This window comes from Moschus berezovskii, chromosome 19, assembly GCF_049115385.1.
Source record: "Moschus berezovskii isolate FMDL1 chromosome 19, NW_MosBer_1.0, whole genome shotgun sequence".
NCBI lineage: Eukaryota > Metazoa > Chordata > Mammalia > Artiodactyla > Moschidae > Moschus > Moschus berezovskii.
Genome location: NC_142478.1, coordinates 16,159,693 through 16,186,627, shown reverse-complemented (window position 1 = coordinate 16,186,627; position 26,935 = coordinate 16,159,693).

Here is a 26,935-nt window from a genome sequence, read left to right as displayed (position 1 = left end):
ATTTCAAATCCAACAGTTCCTCCTCTGGTGAATTATTTCAAGGAAAGCAACACGGCAGATATGCAAAGATTTACCGAAAAGGATGTCACAGCATCATTCTCTAAAATATTGGGACACTTTCACTATTCATGTACTTTAATAAGGGAATGATTAAGTAGATTATGCTCATCCATACAATGGAATACTTGTAGGCTTTTTAACATAATAGTATAATGCAGTAGGGGGCTTCCCATTTGGTTCAGCAGTACAGCATCGGCCTCCCAATGCAGGAGACCTGGGTTCCATCCCTGGATTGGGAAGATCCCCTGGAGGAAGAAGCAGCAACCCACTCCAGTATTCTTGCCTGGAGAATCCCACGGACAGGGGAGCCTGGCGGGCTACAGTCCACAGGGTTGCTAAGAACCAGACACGACTGAGCACACACGTATGCATAATGCAGTGGTTCTCAAATCATGCTTTTGGGAGTCTGCATTAGCTTCCCAGGGCTGCCACAGCAAAGTACCCAAAGCTAGGTGGCTTAGAACAACAGAACTGTATTGCCTCACAGTTCTATAGGCTAGAACAAGTCTTAGATCTAGGTGCCTCAAGTGTTAGCTCCTTCTGAGGGTTGGGAGGGAGAATCACTCCCATGCTTCTCTCCTAGCTTTTTGTGTGGCTGGTAATCTTTGGGGTTCCCTGGCTCGTAGCTACCTCACCCTTATCTCTGCCTTCCTCTCCACGTGGTGTTCTCTATGTATGTGTCTGTCCCTGTTTCTGTGTCCAATTTCTCCTTTTTTTATAAGGACACCTGTCATATTGGATTGGAGCCCACCCTAATGACCTCATCTTAACTTGATTGTTTGCAAAGTCTATTTCCAAATCAGGTTACAGGTACTGGGGTTGGACTTCACCATCTTTGGGAGGAGGGATACAATTTAACCCACAACAGAGTCTTAGGATTTCTGAAGAGTTCCTCAAAAACCACTGGAACTATTGGTCCTGAGATGGTAAATTCTGGAATTCTATTGCCCACTTCAACTAGAAACTCTCCATTTTTTATAAATTAGTATTCTGAGTGTTCCTGTGAAGGAAGGGTCTTCTACCTTCCTTTACTTTAAATAGCTACCTTCCTACTACTTTAAAATATTTAAAAGCTACCAAAATACTTTAAAGCTATAGTTTTGTTCCAAATATATTGCTAATTGAGGAAGGTAGTTTTCAAGCAGGTGAACATGTTCTCAGTTATGCAAAACTACAGAAGTCCTCCTTTATATTTATGTCTACAGTTCTTACGTTTAGATTTATATCATTTTTTATATCACGAACCCCCAAAATATTCACAGTATTAACAGGTTACAATTTTCAAGTGTCCTTTATATTTGTCTTCAAATTTTTCTATGTGTCTTTTTTTTTTACAGTGACATATCTGTGTAATAATAAAAGTATAACTATTTTTTAAAGCGAGAAAGAGGTCACTTATGACATTTGGTAAATTGAAATAGTTTTGACAACCTGGCTTGGCTTATAAAAATTTCAAACTAAGATAATATGGATGACTATTCAGTTCTCTCCAAAAGATTGGTCTTGCCATTCAAACTTAGTTGAAAAAAACTGAGTCGATAAATCCAAGTGTCTATTGGTGGATAAATAGATAAAACATGGCCTTTATAGACAATAGAGTATTATTCAGCCTTTAAAGAGAAAGAAATTCTGACACATGTTACAACATGGATGAGCCTTGAAAAAATAAGCCAGTGACAAATGGAGTGCAGCACTTTCACAGCATCATCTTTCAAGATTTGAAATAGCTCAACTGGAATTCCATCACCTCCACTAGCTTTGTTCGTAGTGATGCTTTCTAAGGCCCACTTGACTTCACATTCCAAGATGTCTGGCTCTAGGTCAGTGATCACGTTATCGTGACTATCTTGGTTGTGAAGGTCTTTTTTGTACAGTTCTTCTGTGTATTCTTGCCACCTCTTCTTAATCTCTTCTGCTTCTGTTAGGTCCATATCATTTCTGTCCTTTATCGAGCCCATCTTTGCATGAAAAGTTCCCTTGGAATCTCTAAGTTTCTTGAAGAGATCTCTTGTTTTTCCTATTCTGTTGTTTTCCTCTATTTCTTTGCATTGATCGCTGAGGAAGGCTTTCTTATCTCTCCTTGCTTTTCTTTGGAACTCTGCATTCAGATGCTTATATCTTTCCTTTTCTCCTTTGCTTTTCACTTCTCTTCTTTTCACAGCTATTTGTGAGGCCTCCTCAGACAGCCATTTCGCTCTTTTGCATTTCTTTTCCATGGGGATGGTCTTGGTCCCTGTCTCCTGTACAATGTCACGAACCTCCGTCCAGAGTTCATCAGGCACTCTATCTGTCAGATCTAGTCCCGTAAATCTATTTCTCACTTCCACTGTATAATCATAGGGATTTGATTTAGGTCATATCTGAATGGTCTAGTGGTTTTCCCTACTTTCTTCAATTTAAGTCTGAATTTGGCAATAAGGAGTTCATGATCTGAGCCACAGTGAGCTCCTGGTCTTGTTTTTGCTGACTGTATAGAGCTTCTCCATCTTTGGCTGCAAAGAATATAATCAATCTGATTTCGGTGTTGACCATCTGGGGATGTCCATGTCTAGAGTCTTCTCTTGTGTTGTTTAAGAGGGTGTTTGCTATAACCAGTGTGTTCTCTTGGCAAAACTCCATTAGCCTTTGCCCTGCTTCATTCTGTGCTCCAACGCCAAATTTGCCTGTTACTCCAGGTGTTTCTTGACTTCCTACTTTTGCATTCCAGTCCCCTATAATGAAAAGGACATCTTTTTTAGTTCTAAAAGTTCTTGTAGGTCTTCATAGAACCGTTCAACTTCGGCTTCTTCAGCATTACTGGTTGGGGCATAGGCCTGGACTACTGTAATATTGAATGGTTTGCCTTGGAAACGAAGAGAAACCATTCTGTTGTTTTTAAGACTGCATCCAAGTACTGCATTTTGGACTCTTTTGTTGACCATGATGGCTACTCCATTTCTTCTAAGGGATTCCTGCTCACAGTAGTAGATATAATGGTCATCTGAGTTAAATTCACCCATTCCAGTCCATTTTAATTAGAACAGTCAAATTCATAGAAACAGAAAGAATGGTGTTTGCCAGCGGCTGAAAGGAGGGGTGAATGATGAGTTATTGTTTAATGGGTACAGGGCTTCAGTTTTGTAAGATGAAAAATAGCCCTGGATGTGGATGGTGGCAATGGTTGCACGACCATGTGAATGCACTGAATCCCACTGAATGGTGCCCTTAAAAATGGTAAAATGTAAAATTTTATGCCATGTATATTCTACCACAATTTAAAAAATAAACTAAAGAAACTAAATATAAAAGAAACTGAATCCCTAAACACTTCAAGATAGTGTTTACTTAACTGACATTCATTTTAAATTTCTTAAGCTCATTTATTTGTTATTTCTCATCAATGAATCATTATGATCATAATCATCATTTTCATCTAGACTGTCATCATCAGACAGTCTAGGAAACCAGTTGCATGCTTTACTCCAAAGATTGTTTTTCATTTCATCATACAAGCAGCATACATATTTTTGGTGAAAAACACTAGAAGAGCTCTGAGAAAATCCTTCTTTGGAATTCTTCGATGGACTCACCTAACCTCAACATTCCCTTCCCTGTCCCCAGGGAAACCTCTCCTCAGCCCAGCACCTTCCACCTCCCAGCCACAAGAAGGCAAAAAGAGATAATCAAAAAACCACTCAAGAAAAGAAGGACGAATCAGCTGCATATTCAACAAGGCAAGGAACAAGAAAATGCAAATCTGTTCCAGCCCTCCAGTTTCACCTTAAAGGCACAAGACTGTAGATGCTTATGAACAGCTTTTCAAAGCCTAAATTCACAGCCTCTCCACGCGGGAGGTTACCAGCATCTGAAGAAAAACAACCACTACCAGAAAGGCTCCTCTTTGTTTTCATTCTTTGCACTCTTTCAGGAAACTCTTGATAATGTGAAATGTTATTACTGCAAATGTTGGCCCAGGCAAGTTTACTCTAGAGTCTGACTATCACTGACTGTTCACAAAATAAAATCATTTTTAAAGCCTGCGAGGAGAGCCAAGTGCAAACCACAAATCAGAAAACCACCAAGGCGGGCTGGCCTCGCTGCCAGAGTTTAATGTGATCTAATGGGAGGACAAGAAGATGTGAGAATTTGATTTTACAATGCTCCATGTAACATTTGGCTATACAAAGGGGTTGGGCCTGACTTCCCCATCCTTAAGCAAACATTTGACGTAATGTTTTACTTTCTCATCAGTTTTAATTCTGTCAACCAGGGTGTAGAGATTCAGCCTGCCCTGCTCGTTTTATAAGTGCCATCTACTTTGGGTGGTTATAGATTTGCTTAATATTGATTCATATAAAATGAAGATGGGCAGATGGGGAAGGGGCCAGGAACATAGGATGAAGCTATTTAGTGGCAGTGTCTCAACTGGATTGCAGTTCTCTTCTGCATTTGTGATTTATTCCAAGGGTGGGAGAACAGGGGACAGAGTTCACTGAAGAGCATTCTTTCACAAGCAAAAACTAACCCCAGTGAGAGACAGTCAGATCTGGGCTGGATCACGTTGCCCAGTCTCCCACCAAATGGGAATGGAACTCAAATGTAACTCTATTTCCCATCATGCACTTAAAAAACAGAAAGTAAGAAAGAAAATGGTAGCGACATTGAAACTCTCTGCCAATGGCAAATTAACAACTGTTGGATCTATGGAGTAAGGAAGGTCCATCATGAAATGCCATGTAAGGCATATGTATACAATGAAAAACAAATGACAGTCACAGTTCACGCTGTTCTTATTTCTGTTGCCAGGAGAATGAGAATCAGATCTCTTTCCCTCTTCTTACAGAATAATGCATATTAACAATGCCAAACTCCTACTTACATTGTCATCTTAAAGCAATTACAAGGTTGACCCAGTGAAGAAATGCGAAATCCACGGACTGTAGTTTCTTATTGTAATAGTTGCTAAGTACAAAATATCCCAGGATGCAGGAAGAAATATTAAAACTTTTAGTTCTATTGACTTTTTATCTAAAAAAATAAGAGTAAGCCTTGCTAACAGTTAAAATGAAAATAACACCAGGTATCGTCAACTTGGTACAGATATAGACAGAGGATCCCATAGCACCTGGGCCTTGTGAGGCATCCTGAAGGAAGCTGAGGGTTCCACAGTGCTGAGGGTGTGACACAGGTTGCCTCAGTTCAGGGAGGCTGGGCTGCAGTAATTCTGGACCAAACATGCCATGGCTTGGCACAAAAGTTTATTTTTAGCTCAGGGAGTCATTCTGGTGATCAGATCAGCAGAGTAGCTCAAGTCACTCAGGCACTCAGGTTAATGAAACTCTGCCAACTTCCACTCAGAGTCAGCATGGCCATCTGCATCTCTCTCAGCCCGAAGAAGGGCAGGACATGGAGAATCAGCTCTACGAATGTTTTTTATGGTCCCAACCTAGAAGAGGCACATTCATGCCTAACCACAAAGGGGAGGAGTGGGGCGGGAAATATACCTGGTTATCAGCCCAGGAAGAGGAAAAAGGATCCTGGTGAACAGCGCACAGCCTCCACCACGAAGTCCTCGTGCACTCAGTGAATTACAATGTATCTCTCTCTATGTGTTCCTTTCTCATAGACTTAACCATTGTCATGAAACTTAATCTCCTAAAATGAACAGGTGGCTTAAAAAGATTCCTACCAAAATGTCACAAATTGAAAAATAATACTAATAATCCAAGCACAAGCCAGTAAGAAGAGACCAGAGTGGCAGTGTCTCATATTTTTAACTCTATCAGGCATAGTCTGAGGCTAAAAAAAAGACTATTAAATTACTTCTGATAAGAAGCAGATTAAAAATTCTCAAAGAAAGTACGTTTATTTAAAATGCATATTTATATCCACTTATAATAAGGAACCTCACTATATACATTTATATATATATATATATACACATCTTACATATATAACACTGCTAATAAGGATGTGAACATATCATAATTAACAAAATACTTAAGTAACTGTAAAATAAGCTGGAGATAAGCTGGGAAAGGTTGGGGGCGGGAGGAGAAGGGGACGACGGAGAATGAGATGGCTGGATGGCATCACCGACTCTGTGGACATGAGTTTGAGTGTACTCCGGGAGTTGGTGTTGGACAGGGAGGCCTGGCGTGCTGTGATTCATGGGGTCGCGGAGAGTCGGACACGACTGAGCGACTGAACTGAACTGAACTGAACTGAAGCTTCTATATTAGATTATATTCATTTAATCTAGGTTATTCAAATTTAGCAGCTTAAAGTCATGCTGTACCCAATCTCTTATTTTGAAAAAAACTTATTAACCTTGCTGACAGATGTTTAGAAGCCTCTTTTGAGATTTCTGATTCAATAACAAAATACAAAAAGTCACAAACAATTGGATTCTCCTCACTTTTTCTTTCCCTTGTATTAAAATGGCAAAATAATATATGTATAACAATATGGCAACAAACAAAGGTATATTCCTTTGTCACACAGAAAAATGTTAAAGTTTTTAGAAATAATTAGAGTGTATTATGCAGCGTTGGAGTTTGATTTATAGATGAAGGAAAGCACAGGTGTTTCTACATGTCTCAGGGTATGGTACTTGCTAGGTCATTTTCAATAGTTAAACATACACTGATTCGTGTGTATGAGGGTGCACAGCAGGGCATAAGCACCTCTCTCGTGCTCTCTCCCCCTCTACCTATATATGTGTATATATATACTAGAGAATGTATATTCTCATCAGTCATTCAACCAATATTTATTATCAAGTACCTATTCATACACTCTGGGAGAAATATCAATAACCTCAGATATGCAGATGACACCACCCTTATGGCACAAAGTGAAGAGGAACTCAAAAGCCTTTTGATGAAAGTGAAAGAGGAGAGTGAAAAGGTTGGTTTGAAGCTTAGCATTCATGGGAAATAGATGGGGAAACAGTGGAAACAGTGTCAGACTTTATTTTTTTGGGCTCCAAAATCACTGCAGATGCTGATTGCAGCTATGAAATTAAAAGACCCTTACTCCTTGGAAGGAAAGTTATGACCAGCCTAGATAGTATATTAAAAAGCAGAGACATTACTTTGCCAACAAAGGTCTGTCTAGTCAAGGCTATGGTTTTTCCAGTGGTCATGTATGGATGTAAGAGTTGGACTGTGAAGAAGGCTGATCACCGAAGAATTGATGCTTTTGAACTGTGGTGTTGGAGAAGACTCTTGAGAGTCCCTTGGACTGCAAGGAGATCCAACCAGTCCATTCTAAAGGAGATCAATCCTGGCTGTTCATTGGAAGGACTGATGCTAAAGCTGAAACTGCAATAATTTGGCCACCTCATGCGACGAGTTGACTCACTGGAAAAGACTCTGATGCTGGGAGGGATTGGGGGCGGGAAGAGAAGGGGACGACAGAGAATGAGATGGCTGGATGGCATCACCGACTCTGTGGACATGAGTTTGAGTGAACTCCGGGAGTTGGTGATGGACAGGGAGGCCTGGCGTGCTGTGATTCAAGGTGTCGCAACGAGTCGTACACCACTGAGCGACTGAACTGAACTGATTCATACACTCATGGAATCTTCACTAGTGTCAATAGTTAATTTAACAAAAACATACTTCAAGAGAAAATTGCTTAAGTGTATCCACTGATGGAGCAACTACTTTGACCATAATGTCTGAAAAGTTTTCTGGGGTGAGTTTACTGAGGTAGCACAAACATTTGCTCCACCATTCCCAGGCATTCATAGGCAAGCCACTGCAACAAAATGTCAACATTTAGAGAAATTTAGGGAGACCAGAGCTCACAAAAATGGTGATGATTTGGGGCTTAGTGAATATAACTTCTGAGGAATTTGAAGAGTTTATGGGAGAAGGGCACTATATAAGAGAAAACTGAGGGATATACATATCTTCTAACCATGAAATGTTGAAGTCATCTTAGAAAATCACACCTTGGTCAAAAGTTGCTTAAAGAATCACCAGTCTTTTCTCAGTACTTGGAGCAAAAGTGGTGTCCTTGGCAGCCAAGTCCTATGAGACAAAGCTGGGGGTTGAGGGCAATACTCTGTCACAGGGATTGCAAATGCAGGTGGGTCTCCATTCCATGCTGTTGACATCCTGCACATGCTTCTTGCAGACCAGCTCCACACAGAACAGGGCTACTTCATTTCAGTTATTGGATTCTTCTACTCTGGTTGTTGTTTATATTTTCTAACTCTTTGTTTAAAACTCCTTGTAACTGCTTACTCTTTGCATTCGTTCTTTTCCTGAGTTCTCGGGTCATTTTTACAATCATTACTCTGAACCCTCTCTCAGGTAGGTTGCCTATCGTCACTTCATTGTTCTTCCAGGGTTTTATCTTGTTCCTTTGTCTGGAACATGTTCCTTTGCCATCTCATTTTGCTGAAATTTCTGTTTATATTTTTGCATATGTAGTGTGTTAGCCATGTTTCTCATGAAGCAGTGGCCCTCTGCAGGGGATGTCCTATGTGTCTCAGCAGTACACTCCCTTCTCATCACCCAAAGGCCAGGGACCAGCTCGTCCCGGGGTAGGTTCTGACCTGTGTGTGGATTCAGTTTCACAGGCTGCAGGAGCATAGTTTTCTTGCTTCTGGTGTCTGCCCCCTGGTGGGTGAGGCTGGTCGAGGCACCTGTGAAAGCCTTATGGTGGGAGGGTTGGTGCCTGCCTGCCCGTGGGTAGATGGAGCTGGGTCTTGTCTCTCTAATGGACAGGGCTTCATATGTCTACAGGTGGCTATAGGCTCAGAAAGTCTTTAGGCATCCTGTCTGCAGATGGGTGGAGCTGTGTTCCCATCCTTTTAGTCATTTGGCATGAAGTGCTCCAGCACTGAAGCCTATAGGTTGTTGGGTGGGGCTAAGTCTTGGTGATAATGACACAAGCAAAATGTCTGCCTCCAGCAAGAGTTCATGCAGATGAACACTCCCTGATATGTCTACCAACAGCTTTTATGACACCAGAGAGAGCCACAACTGCCCCCTACTATTCCCCCCATAGATGTTCAAAGTCCAGCAAGTAGGTCTGGCCCAGGCTCCTATGAAGTCACTGCTTTTGCCCTGAGTCCTACGGCATGCAAGACCTTGTGTTTACCCTCCAAGAGTGGAGTCTCTGCTTCCCCCAGTCCTGTGGAGCTTCAGCAATCAAGCCCCACTGACCTTCAGAGACAAATGATTTGGGGGCTCCTACTCCTAATGCAGAAACATTGGCATATTATATTTTCTTGGGCTCCAAAATCACTGTGGACAGTGACTGCAGCCATGAAATTAAACGACACTTGCTGCTTGGAAGGAAAGCCATGACAAACCTGGCAGTATATTAGAAAGCAGAGCCATCACTCTGCTGACAAAGGTCAGAATAGTCAAAGCTATGGTTTTTCCAGTAGTCATGTACAGATGTGAGAGTTGGACCATAAAGAAGGTTGAGCACTAAAGAACTGATGCTTTTGAATTGTGGTGCTGGAGAAGACTCTTGAGAGTCCCTGGGATGGCAAGGAGATCAAACCAGCCAACTCTAAAGAAAATCAACCCTGAATATTCATTGAAAGGACTGATTCCTAAACTGAAGATCCAATACTTCGGCTGCTATTAAGAGCCAACTCATTGGAAAAGACCCTGATTCTGGGAAAGATTGAGAGCAGGAGAAGGGGGCAACAGAGAAGGGTGAATGGCATCACTGACTCAATGGACATGAGTTTGAGCAAACTCTGGAGATAGTGAAGGACAGGGAAGCCTGGCAAGCTGCAGTCCATGGGGTCACAGAGAGTCAGACATGGCTTAGCAACTAAACAACAGCAACTACAACAGGCTGGGGAGCCTGAGGTGGGGCTCAGAATTCTCATTCCTAAAACAGAACTTCTGTGATATACTTATTCTCCAGTTTGTGGGTCGCCCACCCACCTGGAGGGTATGGGGTTTGATTTTATCGTAAGTGCGCCCCTCCAACCGTCTCACTGCGGTTTCTTCCTTGTCTTTAGATCATCTCTTTTGGTCGGTTCTGGTCTTTACTGATGGTTGTTCTGCAGGTAGTTGTGACTTGGGTTTGCTTATGAGAGGAGGTGAACTCGAGGTCCTTCCTCTCTGCCATTTTGTCTTCCTCCAGAGCAATGCTACTTGAATCAACACCTTGTCCAAGCAAGAAGAAAACCAGTGGAGAGCCTAAGAGGTATCCTTAAAAGCTACCCAAGCAGGATCATCCAGCACCAATGGCTATCAAGACAGATCTAATTTGTAAGCTATAGGCATATAAGCTATAACTTATAGGAATGGATGAAATCAATCCCAAACCTGAAGACAGGGAAAAAAGCAGAAGTCAGAAATGGCAGCCTGTTTTTGGCCAAGCCAATAAATGAGCTTTGTTTGCCTTGGACGATGTTTTTTTAAAACGGTGTTATCTGACTACACTTGAGCAAACTCAAATTGCCCCCAAATTGGGCAATTTCATCCAACAAAATCAATTTCCAGCTTCTCCTGAAAAATTAGAAGTTATTACAACACTGGCTCATGTTTCCACTTGGCAATAATTGGAGGGAACTGAGAAGTCATGGCTACCTTAACAATGACCGCGAGTCTCTCAGTTAGCCACTGCTCTCACTGATTTCAGTAGTTTATTTACCTGCTTGTTCCCTGTAGGCATCTGAATTCATGACCTTCTGCTTAAAGCAGAGAAGAGGTCTGAGAAATGGAAGAATTTGCCTCCTGCTATCAGAGAAGGCAGTGGCAACCCACTGCAGTACTCTTGCCTGGAAACTCCCATGGATGGGGGAGCCTGGTGGGCTGCAGTCCATGGGGTTGCTAAGAGTCGGACACGATTGAGCGACTTCACTTTCACTTTTCACTTTCATGCATTGGAGAAGGAAATGGCAACCCACTCCTGTGTTCTTGCCTGGAAAGTCCCAGGGACAGGGGAGCCTGTTGGGCTAACGTCTATGGGGTCACACAGAGTCGGACACAACTGAAGCGACTTAGCAGCAGCAGCAGCAGCATAGCTCTTTATAAGCCAGTATCTTTCCCCCCATCTAAAGCTTTATTCATCTTTTTATTCTCATAGGACCCTACTATTCCCTGGGGTCTGCACATAATGGAGATTCCCTAAGTATTTTCTGAAGCTTTTTTTTGGTGGGGGGAGGGGTTGGCTGTTTTGGTTTGTGGGGTTTTTTTTAGCTTCAGATAAGTCTGGGTGTTCATTGGAAGGACTGATGCTAAAGCTGAAACTGCAATACTTTGGCCACCTCATGCGACGAGTTGACTCACTGGAAAAGACTCTGATGCTGGGAGGGATTGGGGGCAGGAGGAGAAGGGGACGACAGAGATTGAGATGACTGGATGGCATCAGGGACTTGATGGACATGAGTTTGAGTGAACTCCGGGAGTTGGTGATGGACAGGGAGGCCTGGCATGCTGCTGTGATTCATGGGGTCGCAAAGAGTCGGACACGACTGAGCGACTGAACTGAACTGAAGTCAGTGTTTATACCTAATTGCACTTTTTTAAAACCTGAATTTGATGTTAATTTATTCAATGGCATGTTCATAGTTCATTCCTCCTGTTCACTGTCATCATCTTGAACATCTGCTCTGATCAGAGTAACATTAATAAAACAGTAATGGCCCACTACCTGTCCAATTTCCTTTAAAATTGGAAGATCTTACAGAATCTTTATTACCTCCTGCTGTGAGTAGTAAGAATTTGCACACACAGAGCTGTGTAATATAGGGAGTTCTGTGTAATGCAAAGAATATAATAAAGCCTCAAAAAAATATGAAATGAAATTTCCTTTTCAGTTGATTGGGCTTTTCCTTAGTTTTCCCTACCTTCCTTCACTTGGAAAGATAAGATTCTTGCTACCTCATAGAATCTACTGTATCAGAATCTGACCAAGTTTCACTGGCTTTGGCAATAAGTTCTTCCTGCAATTTGGAAATACAAAGGAATTGTACAATCAACATCATAGAAACGCCAGCGTCACTTATCTGCACACCCTCAGTCATTGTATTTTAATTTTCTCACTTTTCTTCTGCCAACTGAAGAAAGCAAGAAATGAGCTGACATTGGAAATAAGATAGAGCAGGACTGAAAAGGCAGTTAGGAGATCAATAATACAACTTACGGTCGAAAGTTTCCTCTCACTTTCAACAGTTCCCGCAAACCAAAAATAAGAAAGATAAATTCTATGTAATCACATCAGCTCATTAATCACATAAAGGCCCGGCTGTTGACCCTTCACCTTTCCCAGTGGGACTGAGAAAGTCAACAAACTAATAAAATAAAATGAAGTCTCTAACCAGAAATTTGGAGAAAAAAAAAAAATCCCTTCATTAATGATTAAGAATAGTGTACCCTTGAGATTCAAGTTAATTTCTCCAAAATTTCGTTTTAAAAAATCAGGAATATTAGCTAAACCAAACAAATGGGATTTTTTTGCACCCTCTTTTTTAAAAATAAGAGAGATTTTAACGAGCTTCCCTGTTCACCTTGATTAAAGAATTTTAGAAGAAAGTAACCTAGTAGAACTTTAGAAATGTAAAGTTCAAGTTCAACTAATGAAGGAACAAAGACTTTAATTTTAGCTGAATGATCCTCCCATTTCTGTGTCAGCTTCGCACTCTATTAGATCGTCCAGAACAAAAGGCTCAGACCCTCCCACTGGGAATCTTTAGCTGCAGCCCTGGGCACTATTGTTGATTTTATCCTAAAGGGCTTGGGAACACATTTTACAAACATGAAAATAAAGAGCAAATAAGTGTGAGAAACATTCAGTGAAAGAAGGTCAATGGGAATAGCTCACATGCTGTCAAAGCCCCACTGGATTTCTTTTAAAATGATGTAGGTAGATGCATTTTTGGTTGGTGTGTTTAATCAGATAGAGGTTTCAAAATGATATTCGTCTCTTTCCTTACGTGGAAAATAATCACAATTTTTCAGTGAAGAATCTTCTGGTGGGTTACCAACTGCCAGGCTCATCCTCTCACACAACCAAATACTTTATTTTCAGCCTGAGACTCAAGGATGCTTTCTTTGGACAAATCAACATTGGCTATGTACAGAAATTCCCCTTTCTAAGGTTTCCTGGTACAAATGAAGCATAGGAATCCCATGACACTTGCAAACCTCTCTCCTCTTCTGATTGAATTTGGCCAGGCATGGAATCAGAACTAGGAAGTCAGGGACCTGCCCACCAAATGGATGCTACTTCACGTTGTTTTTTATGTTACTTTCCTCTTAAGTAAAAATGAAATAATGAATCACATGATAACTTCATGATGAATTTTGCACATGCTAAAATACAAAAGAGAAGACGTTGTTTCTTGACTTTCCAGTATATGTGAAGCACATTTTGTACTGGAACAAACAACTTGAAAATGTATTACATTCACAAATGGCATCTGAAGAGAACAGTTGCTTATGTGACTGTAAAAGAGAGAAACTCCAACCACTGATACAGGGCTGCCAGAAATACTAGGGGAAAAAAAACAAAAAGCTTTCTCGGTTTAAGTTAAGGAATAAAATTAGTCTCCTACAAATCCTACCCTTAAATCAACAGATGAAAATCATCCAGCTTTATTATACAGACCTTTCCAACTAACCATATGAATAATTCAGCCTAAGAAAGCCACTATTCTCCAGCATGGAATCTCTAATACGCAATTGAAAGTTTTCTTAGGATCTCAGAGGAGTTCCAAGATTGCATTTTTTATGACGGATGGTGGTTATGACTAACTAAAATTCTACCACAAAATATAAAGTGGGCTGTAGACTAGAAATCTATTGAATCGTCAAGCATTTGGTCACTAGGAGCTACCCAGAAAAGACACACCCAGTACAAACCTATATCCGTTCCATCACTAAGTACATATTTATTGAGGGCCCACCACACACTGAGTCTCATGATGGAAACTGGGGGGTGTGAATAAGATAGATATGGCTTCTTCTTGTGGAGAAGGAAAAGGGTCTAACTCTTTCATCCCGAGCCTCTCAAGCTACTCATGGTAGCGATGTCTCAGAATGATGAAGGTGCTATTATCATTGGTGTCAGAATGAGAGAACTCTTAGTTCCATTACTCACAAGGCCAAATGATTGATGGGGAACAGAGAAAAAAATTGTTCAAATCACTTTTATCAGTGAGGAAAAAAAATTACATGGAGTTTGCAATAGACTGAATGTTCGGGTTGCCTTGCCAAATGTATATGTTAAAAACCCAACTCCCATAAAGAAGATGTGGAACATTTAACAACAGATTATGGACCATAAAAAAATTAAATAATGTCATTTGCAGCGGCATGGATGGAACCAGAGATTATCATACTCAGTGAAGAAAATCAGACAGAGAAAAACAATACCACATGATATCGCTTATACGTGGAATCTTTAAGAAGGACACAAATTAACTTCTTTACAAAATAGACTCACAGATGTAGAAAACAAAGGTATGGTTACTACAAGGGAAAGGAAGGGGGAGGGAAAATTAGGAGTTTAGGATAAACAGATATACACTGCTGTATATAAAACAGATAAATAGCAAGGACCTACTGTATAGCACATGGAACTATAGTCATTGTCTTATAATAACCTAAAATGGAAAAATCTCAAAAAGAATAGCTACACACATATATAGCTAACTCAGTCACTTTGCTATACACCTGAAGCTAACACAACATTGTAAATCAACTATACCTCCGTTTTTAAAAAGTATAGTGATGCATGTTTTCAACTAGTATATCACATGGGTTCTCCCATAACTTTGATTTTTGCACAATATTGTGTTTCAAAATTTTCAGTCATGTTTATTCATGATGTTATAGTTTGTTGTCACCATAGTGTTCCACTATAATGAATAAACCACAATGGGTGGGTATTCAAAAACAAGCCCAGAAAACCCCTACCTCTCAATGTAATGGTATTAGCGGGTGGGGCCTTTGAGAGGTAATTAGAATTACATGAGTCCATGAAGGTGAATTCTTTGTGAATGAGACTAGTGCCCTTAAGAGTCTCAGGAGAGCTTTCTTCCCCTCTCTGCCATCCACCATGTGAGGGTACAAGGAGAAGTCAGATGTCTGTAACCCCGAGGAAGGCTCTCCCTGGAACCCACCCATTCTGGCACCTCCGTCTTGGACTTTTGGCCTCCAGAACTGTCTGGAGAACAATCTGGGCTACAGAACCCTCCAAAAGAGAGATAAATGTCTGCTGTTTATAAGCCACCCAGTCTGCAATAGTTTATTATAGATGCCTGAACTAAGGCAAAGTTGATGTGAACTGTTTTTGTTTTATTATTGTTTTCCTTGCCTTGTTTCCTTGAAGATCAGATGATGAATGGATGGGAGTAAAATGAATGTTATCAACCACACAACACTAATTCTCATTTAAAGTTTTGTTGGCTCTGAGCTGACCCAGACAGACATCTCTGTCATCATTTCCATCATCATCAAGAGGCCTGCAGTCCTCCCTTATCAATCTTATTTATCATATCCATGAAACGTGTGTCAGTATCACGCAAACAGTACCAAGGACTTGGTCAGAAAATGCATCTCAATATATATCTGGGTGTATTGAATAGCTAATGGATTAGGTAGTTTAGAAATTGCACCCAGGCTGGCAAATGCAGATGGGCTGGAGCTGTATGAATGTGTAACAAAAATCTAATAAAACATTTGAGCAAACTCACACATCTGTGGGCAGATGGGAGGCATTATGTAATATAGGTCATTGCTACAGCAACCTCTAACCCCCTGGCTACTGCACTGGGCCAAGGTTGAGTGTACAGGGCCTCTTTCAGTTTTCTTTCTCTGTCAACATTCAGAGAAATAACTTTTTAATCTATCTAAAATGAACTATTAAAAATAGGAAGGCTTTGGCTCACACTCATACAGATGATGCACAAAATACCCCAAATCTTTGACCCAGGACCCTAGGTCTCACTGCTCATATTTGTTTGTTTTTGAAAACATAATATTTCCATGAATACACTTTGCTTCTCACCAGATGTCTTTCTCTAGATAAATGCACTAGATGGGAATGTTTGAGGTGGTTCTTCCATGTATCTTTGGAGAGTAATTTTAGAAGTGGTCAAACAATTGGTTATACAAACGACACAAACAGAGTGAGAGAAAGGTTTGGAATTTTCAAAAAGGCTATATTCACCAGACCATGGAAATAATATGAAACTAACACTCAGAAATCTTCACTTTAAAGATGTGTGGGTTTGGTGTATATAAATTTTACTGGATTCCAGAGTAACATTAGAATTTCCTCTGTCTACTGACTAATCTTCAACTTGATGTTCTAGAGTGACTTTCTCGCCTGGATGAAAGTCATATCTCCTCTGGTACTAAATATTTAGGGTATATAAATCTGGAAAGTAGGGGTTAAGAGAAAGTGGGGAATCTACTTCTACAGCATCTGAGTGAAAAACTTTCTAAGAGAGTTTAGGAAAATGTGTTTTAGAGACAGAACCTTTACAAAAGCTTTAGGGTTAGCTATACTTGGATTCAGGCTTCCCAGATGACTCAGTGGTAAAGAATCTGCCTGCTAGTGCAGAAGACACAGGTTCAGTCTCTGGGTTGGGAAAATCCCCGGGAGAAGGAAATGGCAACCCACTCCAGTATTCTTGCCTGGGAAATCCCATGGATGGAAGAGCCTGGCAGGCTACAGTCCATGGGGTTGCAAAAGAGTTGGACAAGATTTAGTGACTAAAACAACAAGATACTTGGATTCAGTCCTATCATTTTTTCGGTCTTGTGACCTAGGACAAGTTCTTTAACCTTTATTACTCAATGTTCTCATCTGTAAAATGAAGATAATAAAAGCACTTATCTCTTAAAATTGTTGTGAGATTTAAATGAATTGCTGTATATAAAGCACTTCAACAGTGCCTTGTGCATCATTGCTGCTGCTGCTAAGTCACATCAGTCGTGTCCGACTCTGTGTGACCCCATAGAAGGAAGCCCACCAGGCTCCCGTCCCTGGGACTCTCCAGGCAAGAGTACTGGAGTGGGTTGCCATTGCCTTCTCCGCTGATACTTTCCTGCTGCTCATTAAGTACTCAATAAATGTTAGTAATAATTATCATTGTTGTATTTAAGACAAAGGGAAAAAAATTCAACTAGAAAAATTATTGTTCAACTATCAGAATCCTGAGTCCAAGCAGTAAGGCCAGTGAAAATTAATGACCTCAAAATGCCATGAGTCAGTTCTTAAAAATTCTCATTAAAAGTTAGGATCATTTATCACACACTTAGGCTTTGCTCTCTTAGCCTCTTTTGGTCCATCAGTGCCAAAGAACTGCTAAAATGAGGCCTATCACTGAAAAAAGGTATGTCTCACCATTCAACATAAAATTCTAGGGACAAGAGCTGTGAAGTGGAACACGACTATCAAACTTATCAGTTTGAAAGATGCTGTTTCCCAATCAGCCTACACAGAATTTCAAAGGTGAAATTAGAATTTTGTATTGTGATCCATAGAATATTTTATTATAAAACCTTTCTTATCTATACAAATTTGTAGAAAATATTATAATGAACAATGGTATACTCATCCAGCTTTTTAAAAACAGACAGCCCACAGAGCACACTTGCCAGCAGAGAATACAGAGCATGGGGCTGCCATGTGGAGCAATTGCAGAAGGTACTATTCTTAGAATGGAAAGTGAATGACCCCTGTGGATGATAACAGTGTATTCTATGTGAAGGGTGTCCCCTGGGATTGAGCAAAACCTGCGTGCAATCAAGAACTCCTGTAACCACTTCCTTGGATCACTCAGGAATTCTGTCCAGAATCTGCTGTTGATTAATCTCAAGCCCATTTTTATACCTTTATTATATATGTATCTCTTAGTATTGATTTCCTCTCTCTGTACTTAATATGAAATTATCATTCTTTATGACTCCTTCTTCAACTTGCTTTTTATGAAAAAACATTATCCTTCTAAGATATATTCCTATTCATCCATCTAGTTCCAGTTCATTCAATTTAACAGTTGAATAGGATGATTATATGAATAAACCAGTTTACTTAATTAGACATATGCCTTCCAGGGAACGCTCAGAGGTTTCCTTCTTTCTGCTTTGTTAAAATGAGAGCATCGAGTTTTCAATAAATGTAAGCTGTTATTGCACCTCTTGTTTTGCAATCACTACCTTGGTGAACAATATCTATTCTACATTCCTTCTGTGTGCCTCCTTTAATTCAGTTATCTTAAAAGGCTTAAAACTATGTTACCGAGGCTTGGGAACTTTCCGGTGGTCCTGTGGTTAAGAATCTACCTTCCAATGCAGGGGATGTGGGTTTGATCGCTGGTCGGGGAACTAAGATCTCACATGCCATGGGCACCTAAGCCTGTGAGGCACAACTTCAGCCTGGGTGCCACAACCAGAGAAAGCCCACGTGCCGTGATGAAGACCGAGCACAGCCAAAACAAATAAATAATAGTTTTAAAAAATTCACCAGGCTGCCTCATAGCACAAGATCCACGTGTGATGAGGTCTGGCCAATCAAAGGCAACCACGAAAGGTGTTCAACATGGTAGTAAGATAGACTCTGTATGCCTGCTGTTTCTGCTGCTGCTGCTAAATGTGGTCACGGAGGTACTGGGTTTTTTCACACAGTAATGGAAGGGGTCCTAATGTCCAATTACTCACGAGGCTTGAGAGGCAGGGTGTCATGTATCTGTTTTGTCAGTGTGAATCATGGCAGCTCTGCTGTGGGTGTGGAACTGGCAGTGGCAGCAACTGTTTCCTGATGACATGATCATCTTCTGACTGTGGCAGTTTCTTGCTCAGCGGGTTGGGTGCTTTGTGTTTATGGCTCAGTCATCTGTTCTCTACTGTAGCTTTGGATGTCATACCTGAAAGTTCAACGAAGAGTCTATTTCTTCATCCTCCTAATGATTTTACTCAATGCTCTATCATCGGAGATGGATTTGTGTGTTTTTTATAAAAACGGCAGAAGTGAGATATTTTAACTACTATAAATTAAGGCTACTCAAACTTCCGCTCACTTACATTTGCTTCCAGTGTTGATGGAGTGGTCTTAGGCATTTTGGGGTCTAGTTAAGAAAAAACTGAGTTAGGTATACATTTAGATTAACAGGCATAGTTTTGTGTTTATGATGTCTCCTAGTGCCCAGTGTGTGATCTCATCAGGCTTTGTGATACGAGAAGACAGATCCAAAGATCATACCGCAGTCTGAACATGCCTGTGCGTTCCGCTGAGTGGTAGAGGAGCAGCAGAGTTTCAAACTGACAGAGCCAGAGGCCAATCTGCAGAAAACTTCCAAATCTTATAGTTCCTATAAAAAAATGAGATATTTGACAGCGGTTTTCTCAATTTTCTAAATAATTTGGCAATAGTTCTAAAACTTTACATGGCATTATCAATAATGGGTTGCAAAGATGAAAAGACTTTTCTAAACCATCAATAAAACAAAACTCCAGTTACAACAAAAAGACTAGAATGCCTTATTCTCTTCATAAAATTGATACAACAAAGTGACTATCAAATAGAGCACTATTTATAATAACTAAGATAGTTATCTTCTAAAGCTTAAAACTATGTTACCCAGGCATAACCAAGACACAGAAAATAACCCAAGGGCCTATCAATAGATGATTGGCTTAAGAAGATGCATTATACATATACAATAGAATATTACTCAGCCCTAAAAAGGAATTAAATATTGCCATTTGGAGCAACATGGATGGACCTGAGAATATTATAATTAGTAAAGTAAGTCAGATAGAAAAAGACAAATATTGTATGTCAATCATATGTGGAATCTAAAAATAATACAAATGAATCTATATACAAAATAGAAACAAACTCACAGACATGGAAAACAAACTTATGGTTGTGAAAGTGAAAGTGTTAGTCACTCAGTCATGTCCAGCTCTTTGCAACTCCATGGACTGTAGCCCACCAGGCTCCTCTGTCCATGGGACTGTCCAGGAGAGAATACTGGAGTGGGTACCCATTCTCTTCTCCAGAGGAGAAAGGGAAAGGATAAGTTAGGAGTATGAGATTAACAGATACAAACGACTGTACATAAAATATATAAACAATAGCACTATACAGGGAACTATATTCAATTATCTTATAATAATCTATAATGGAAAATCATCTGAAGACACAGACACATGACTGAATCACTTTGCTGCACACCTGAAACTAACACAAAATTGTATGTCAGCTGTATTCCAATAAAAACAAACATTAAATTTCAAAAAGGAAAGCAAACAAATAAATACCTAGAGAATTATGAGGGTGGATTCTGAGAGTGATAGTTGAGGCTGAGTGTACATGCATTTACCAGAGACTCTGGATTCAGTGCTCCAGTTCACAGAGTTGGAAGTAGTCTTCAGGGCTCCCTTACCTAGTTAACTGAACCTGAACTCAACAGTGGCCTACACTAAATAAAGCTAGTTACTCGAACTTCCTTGATATAAGCTGGAGGAAAGTTTTCAGAGACTTTGGGAGGTACGGAAGTCAGAGAAAGCTTAACAGGCCTGCCTGACTTAACAGCTGTGAGCCTTGAAAGTGCTCAGAGGACCTCTCTTTACCAAAACATTGGAAATCATCACAGCCTCAGTTTCTGCAGGTTGGGGATCAAGGCAGTGATACTTCTTCAAAAATAGACAGTGACAGTGAAGTCGCTCAGTCGTGTCCGACTCTTTGCAACCCCATAGACTGTAGACTACCAGGCTCCTCTGTCCATTGGCTTTTCCAGGCAAGAGTACTGGAATGGGTTGCCATTTCCTTTTCCAGGAGATCTTCCCAACCCAGGGATTGAACCCGGGTCTTCCGCATTGTAGGCAGATGCTTTACCATCTGAGCCACCAGGGAAGTCACTCAGAAATAGAACCCCAAGTTAAATAAGGACAAAGCCAACCCAGAATAGCAAAGACCATGTAGCAGCAGGTAACAACTAGAGATAAAGGAATAGACTCATTACATAGAAAGCAAGAGTTTGATGATAGAACAGTTTGCACTATTCTCCATGCCACTCAACAAAGTCCCAAAGCCTCTTTGACTGACAAATGGAGGCCTGGCTTGAATCAAAATGATAGAGAACCAAGGGTGCTGGTCCAGTTCCAAGATCTGAGAACCAGAGTCCCATGAATGAGGAAACTAGGATCACCTGAAGAAGAAAGCTGAGAGCTGAGACATGGCCATAAGCCATACTATAAATGCCAGCTAGGCTGCCCCCAGAGACCTGTTGATATTTACTATCATAATTGTGCCCTGGGAAAAGGGAACTATCTAGATCTTTCTCTAAAGACTTATTGGGCTCTGACTCTAAGTAAATGCTAATCCCTGAGGTCCAGTATTGCTCCTGTGGTCAACTATTAAGAAGGGGGACTTACTGTGGTCAAGTGACACATGGAATTTTGATCCAAGTTGATCTCACACTGAGCCCTGTGTGTTCTTGAACACATCTGTGGTTATATCTCCATACCTGTATGCAGACTTGAAAAAAAAAAACAGCTAGAAGAATTCCCACATAGCTTTCTGACTTCTGGAGTTATGGCTATTATATACGGAGAAAAAAGTGTAAGTGTTAGTCACTAAGTCATGTCTGACTCTTTGTGACCCCATGGACTGCAGCCTGTCAGACTCTTCTGTCCATGGAATTCTCCAGGCAAACATACTGGAGTGGGTAGCCATTTCCTTCTCCAGGAGATCTTCCTGGCCCAGGGACTGAACCCAGGCCTCCTGCACTGCTGGTGGATTTTTTAACCATCTGAGCCACCAGGGAAGTCCATTATATATGGCAGAAAAGCCAAAGGGAAACTTCCAGACCTACCAGTCCTTTCCACAATAGCAAACCAAAGGTAACACAACATCTCTAAGAAGAATCACAGAAATTAGTGATTGCTGCTGCTGCTGCTAAGTCACTTCAGTCGTGTCCGACTCTGTGTAACCCCAAGATGGCAGGCCACCGGGCTTCCCCATCCCTGGGATTCTCCAGGTAAGAACACTGGAGTGGGTTGCCATTGCCTTCTCCAATGTGTGAAAGTAAAAAGTGAAAGTGAAGTCACTCAGTCGTGTCTGACTCAAAGCGGCCCCATGAACTGCAGTCTACCAGGCTCCTCCATCCATGGGACTTTCCAGGCAAGAGTACTAGAGTGGGTTGCCATTGCCTTCTCCGGATCCAGAGCACTACATGTCAGTTTATCCACAGTATATACCCAGGAGTATACTAACTGGGTCACGGTATATACAGTCAGCCCTCCATATCCATGGATTCCACATCTGTGGATTCAAATAACCGCAGATTGAAAATATCACCCCTCCATTCCAGAAAGTTTCAAAGAGCAAAAGTTGAATTTGTCACACAACAGCAACTAGTTACATAGCTCTGGCTCTGTATTAACAACTATTTACACTGCATTTGGTATTACAAGCAATCTCAGTTCAGTTCAGTCACTCAGTCGTGTCCGACTCTCCACGACCCCATGAATCACAGCACGCCAGGCCTCCCTGTCCATCACCAACTCCCAGAGTACACTCAAACTCATGTCCACAGAGTCGGTGATGCCATCCAGCCATCTCATTCTCTGTTGTCCCCTTCTCCTCCAGCCCCCAACCTTTCCTAGCATCAGAGTCTTTTCCAGTGAGTCAACTCGTTGCATGAGGTGGCCAAAGTATTGCAGTTTCAGCTTTAGCATCAGTCCTTCCAATGAACACCCATGATTGATCTCCTTTAGAATGGACCGGTTGGATCTCCTTGCAGTCCAAGGGACTCTCAAGAGTCTTCTCCAACACCACAGTTCAAAAGCATCCATTCTTCGGTGGTCAGCTTTCTTCACAGTCCAACTCTCACATCCATACATGACCACGGGAAAAACCATAGCCTTGACTAGATGGACCTTGGTTGGCAAAGTAATGTCTCTGCTTTTTAATATACTATCAAAGTTGGTCATAAGTTTCCTTCCAAGGAGTAAGCATCTTTTAATTTCATGGCTGCAATCAGCATCTGCAGTGATTTTGGAGCTCAAAAAAATAAAGTCTGACACTGTTTCCACTGTTTTCCCATCTGTTTCCCATGAAGTGATGGGACCAGATGCCATGATCTTTGCTTTCTGAATGTTGAGCTTCATGCCAACCTTTTCACTCTCCTCTTTCACTTTCCTCAAGAGGCTTTTGAGTTCCTCTTCACTTTCTGCCATAAGGGTAGTGTCATCTGCATATCTGAGGATATTGATATTTCTCCCAGCAATCTTGATTCCAGCTTGTGCTTCTTCCAGCCCAGCGTTCCTCATGATGTACTCTGCATAGAAGTTAAATAAGCAAGGTAACAATATACAGCCTTGACGCACTCCTTTTCCTATTTGGAACCAGTCTGTTGTTCCATGTACAGTTCTGACTGTTGCTTCCTGACCTGCATACAGGTTTCTCAAGAGGCAGGTCAGGTGGTCTGGGATTCCCATCTCTTTCAGAATTTTCCACAGTTTACTGTGATCCACACAGTCAAAGGCTTTGGCACAGTCAAAGAAGCAGAAATAGATGTTTTTCTGGAACTCTCTTCCTTTCTCCATGATCCAGCGGATGTTGGCAATTTGATCTCTGGTGCCTCTGCCTTTTCTAAAACCTGCTTGAACATCTGGGAGTTCACGGTTCACATATTGCTGAAGCCTGGCTTGGAGAATTTTGAGCATGACTTTACTAGCGTGTGAGATGAGTGCAATTGTGTGATAGTTTGAGCATTCTTTGGCATTGCCTTTCTTTGAGATTGGAATGAAGACTGACCTTTTCCAGTCCTGTGGCCACTGCTGAGTTTTCCAAATTTGCTGGCATACTGAGTGCAGCACTTTCACAGCATCATCTTTCAAGATTTGAAATAGCTCAACTGGAATTCCATCACCTCCACTAGCTTTGTTAGTAGCGATGCTTTCTAAGGCCCACTTGACTTCACATTCCAAGATGTCTGGCTCTAGGTCAGTGATCACATTATCGTGACTATCTTGGTCGTGAAGATCTTTTTTGTACAGTTCTTCTGTGTATTCTTGCCACCTCTTCTTAATATCTTCTGCTTCTATTAGGTCCATACCATTTCTGTCCTTTATCGAGCCCATCTTTGCATGAAATGTTCCCTTGGAATCTCTAATTTTCTTGAAGAGATCTCTTGTTTTTCCTATTCTGTTGTTTTCCTCTATTTCTTTGCATTGATCACTGAGGAAGGCTTTCTTATCTCTCCTTGCTGTTCTTTGGAACTCTGCATTCAGATGCTTATATCTTTCCTTTTCTCCTTTGCTTTTCACTTCTCTTCTTTTCACAGCTATTTGTAAGGCCTCCTCAGACAGCCATTTTGCTTTTTTGCATTTCTTTTCCATGGGGATGGTCTTGGTCCCTGTCTCCTGTACAATGTAACGAACCCTAGAGGTGATTTAAAATATAAAGGAGGATGTGCAAATGTTTGGTGCAAATAATATGTCATTTTATATAAGGGACTTGAGTGTCCACAGATTTTGGTATCTTCTGGGTCCTGGAACTAGTCTCCCCCATAACTGAGGGACAATTGTATACATTTTAAACTGTACTAGATATTACCTGGAGAAGGACATGGCTCCCATTCCAGTACTCTTGCCTGGAAAATTCCATGGATGGAGGGGCCTGGTAGGCTACAGTCCATGGGGTCGTGAAGAGTCGGACACGACTGAGTGACTTCACTTTCACTTTTCACTTTCATGCATTGGAGAAGGAAATGGCAACCCACTCCAGTATTCTCGCCTGGAGAATGCCAGGGACAGAGGAGCCTGGTGGGTTGCTGTCTATGGGGTCGCACAGAGTCGGACACGACCGAAGTGACTTAGCAGCAGCAGCAGCAGCAGCAGATATTACCAGTTTAAACCGTATAAGGTTGTCCCTCAGTTCTGGAGAAAGATATTACTGGGCTTCCCAGGTGGTGCTAGTTAAAGAACCCCCCTGCCCATGCAGGAGACACAGGAGATCCCTGGGTGGAGCAGATCCCTTGGAAGAGGGCATGGCAACCCACTCCAGTATTCTTGCCTGGAGAATCCCATGGACAGAGGAGTCTGGCGGACTATAGTCCACAGGGAACAAATTCAGTGAATCTGCTCATTTTTGTGTTGAATTGCTTATTTCTTTATTGATTTATGTGAGTTCTTTATATAGTAAGGCTACTAAATCTTGGCTATGGCAAATACCTTCTATCTAGTGGCATGCCTTTTCATTTTACTGAAGTTATTTTTGCTAGACAACAAAGTTTCACATTAAGTGTATTAAGCTTTTCTTTCATTGTTCACACTTCTTTGTCTTATCTAAGAAATCTTTTTTTACATGTCATAAAGATATTTTTCTATGTGTTCTTTTAAAGTCTTGAACTTTTTCATTCTTACCCTGTAACTGGTCTGGAATTTACTTTTGTAGATCGATGAGACAGAAATGTGATTTTATGTTTTGCATGTGGGTAACTGATTATTCTGGAACTGTCTGTTAAGTGTGTCATTCTTACTGCACTAATTGTCATGCTGCTGCTGCTGCTGCTGATGTTGTTGTTAAGCCACTTCAGTCATGTCTGACTCTGTGCGACCCCACAGACAGCAGCCCACCAGGCTCCGCCGTCCCTGGGATTCTCCAGGCAATCTGACTCTTCGCGACCCCATGGACTGCAGCCCACCAGGCTCCTCTGTCCTTGGGATTTTCCAGGCAAGAGTACTGAAGTGCCATTGCCTTCTCCAAATTGTCATGCTACTTCTGTCCTATTCCAAGATTCTGTTTACTCACAGGACTCTTTCTGGGTCCTCTAACTTTGGATTGCTTTCTTTTCTGTATTTGCAGCAACAACACATTGTCTTAATTTGTATAAGCCTCGATATCTGGTAGGGTAAGTTTCACAGGATGTTCTCAAAAATTGTTTTGGCTATTCTAACACACAAGACGGAGAAGGCAATGGCAAGCCACTCCAGTACTCTTGCCTAGAAAATCGCATGGACAGAAGAGCCTGGTGGGCTGCAGTCCATGGGGTCGCTATGAGTCAGACATGACTGAGCGATTTCACTTTCACTTTTCACTTTCACACATTGGAGAAGGAAATGGCAACCCACTCCAGTGTTCTTGCCTGGAGAACCCCAGAGACGGCGGAGCCTGGTCGGCTGCCGTCTGTGGGGTCGCACAGAGTCGGACACGACTGAAGTGACTTAGCAGCAGCAGCAGCAGCAACACACAAGAAGCTATAGTTGTCGACTACAGAAATGAGAGAAATTATAAAGTATCACGTGACTGACTATTTAACAAATAAAATGCTGTCTTTTAGACTCTGTCAATATGTTTTCCCCTGACTAAATTTATTATATTAAGTTTTTGGCCTTCAACTTAAATAACTTTCATTCCTACTGGTTAACAAGCAATAATTACACATCATTCATCAAGTAGATCAGAGGATAGTCAAACTCATTTTTTTAAACTTAGTTTTTCACAACCATACCATTCTACCTCCAATAAAAAGCCATATTACAAAATGACACTTTCAATCTGTTTATCTCTGAGTATGCTAATTTCCTTCAGTCCTGAAAGATGTATGTGCACTTGTATATATTATTTATATTTTGATTTGCTTTACCTCCAAGGAAACTATTGTAAGAGTAAGTCTGTTTCTCATTTAAATTGAAGAATGATCCCCAAAGCCCTCCATAGAACAACTTCCCTACCAGTCCAGTGCTTGAGACTCCATGATTCTCCTACAAAGGCTTGGGTTCAATCCCTGGTCAGGCAACTAAGATCCCATATGCCAAGTGGTCAAAAAGTTTAAAAATTTAAAAATAAAAATAAGTAAATAAATTGGGCCAAGATATTAAAAAAACAACCAACAACAAAGCACTCCAAAGAACTGACTCAATTAATGCTCATAACATCCATA